Source organism: Sinocyclocheilus grahami, unplaced genomic scaffold (assembly GCF_001515645.1).
Source record: "Sinocyclocheilus grahami isolate Dianchi unplaced genomic scaffold, SAMN03320097.WGS_v1.1 scaffold1119.1, whole genome shotgun sequence".
NCBI lineage: Eukaryota > Metazoa > Chordata > Actinopteri > Cypriniformes > Cyprinidae > Sinocyclocheilus > Sinocyclocheilus grahami.
This window is the reverse complement of record NW_015506298.1, coordinates 286155-287879: the sequence shown is the minus strand read 5'-3', so window position 1 is coordinate 287879 and position 1725 is coordinate 286155.

Sequence of the window (1725 nt, the reverse complement as noted above, 5' to 3'; positions counted from 1 at the left end):
AACAGGCCATGTGTGAAAACACCCTAAGACTTTTTATGAACAAAACCATTTTTTGAATGAAATGTAATACCCATGGAAACCCTGGTTTGCAAATGTGATTGTTGTATAAATTCAATGTTTTATATATTTTTGATTGTATAAAAAAGTTAATATTAAGTGAATTACATTTTAGGAACACTATTGACTGTTTGAAACTATTTTCGTTGACGAAATAGAGCACAATCAAAGTCACAGCTGAGCCTCTGCGCAGTGTTTAGTTTATGAATGAATCAGCGTTTTTGAACAAATCTAATAAGTCAGTGATTCAATGACCCATTTATTAAGATTAAGGCCATGTCCACACGTACATGGGTATTTTTATAAACTGAGTTTTTCCTTCCGTTCTAAAAAAAATCTCTGTCCACATGAAAACTCAAACGCATGCTATGAAGCACTGTCAAGAGCATGCCAAACCAACAGGTGGCAATATAATCTCAACCGTAAAGCCATGTTGGCCAATCAGAAGCCTGAAAAAGTTTCCAGTAAGTGGAGTTAACAGCGTAGGCTCCGACGACACAAGCCAAAAACTTTTTAAAAATGTTCGGTTTCAGTGACCTGGTGCTGCGTTTGCGTGTGGACGAACGGCCAAACCGCATAGAAAAAGCTGCGGTTTTAAAAATAACCGTGTTCGTGTGGACAGGGCCTAAGTCATTAAGGGCCAGATTCACTAACAGCTTGCGCCAGTGCAAACCGTCTTTTGCCATTAAAATAGTACCGTCAGGATTTACTAAAGGTGTGGACACAGTTATTTTTTCGCCTGACCTTATTGAATATGCATTTGTAGGAGTTTTCAAATAAAATAATGCAGTTTTTTTTTTTTTATTCAAAATAATCTAATTTTGGAGTTTGACAATGAACACATTGCATCCATGCTTGGGACGGCCCTGATCGCAACACAGCTTATACAGCACAGTTCAAAACAATGTGGGCAAACAGATGAAGAATCACATTCAGAAAAACACAAGAGATGAACACAACACTCCCCTCCCTCCACACACAGCTCTCGCTGAACAGGAGACACATAAACCAGCCAAAATGCTTTACATGTCTTGAAATAATAATTTCTGAACATTAAACGTTCACCATCTGCGCAGCTGGAATTTAAAACTTGTTGCTGTGTTCTGCTGGTTTCGAAGCATTAAAAAACCTGCTAAATAACAGATTGGAGATTAAAATAATAGATTTGTCTCATTTTAAAGGGGTCATCGGATTGATATGATTCTTTAGGGTCTTAATTAAAAGTCTATATCATACTTTGGTTAAAATTTCTCAATGTTAGTGTAAAAAACACCTTTTTAAACCTGTCAAAATCAGCTCTGTTTTTATCAAGCCATTATAGTCCATGTTGCTTTAAATGTTAATGAGCTCTGTTGGCCCCGCCCCTCTCGTCCTAGCTGCTCTCAGAGAGACTGTTTACTTTAGCATTCATCCTGAAACTTGCTAATTAGCGCATTATTAGGAAAGGCAATTTTCAATATTATACTTATACTCACTTCTTCTGTAGAAGAGGCTGGATCACGAATGATTCGAGCGAACATAGATGCATTTAGGCTGATCGGGAGTGGCGCATTCACTTCAAAGCGAAAGTAATTTTAATCCTCTGCGTCTTCAGCAGCTCAGATGTCGGGAGTAAATATATTCATTATTACATCCAACAATAAAGCACCTTAATTGCTTAATCGGAGA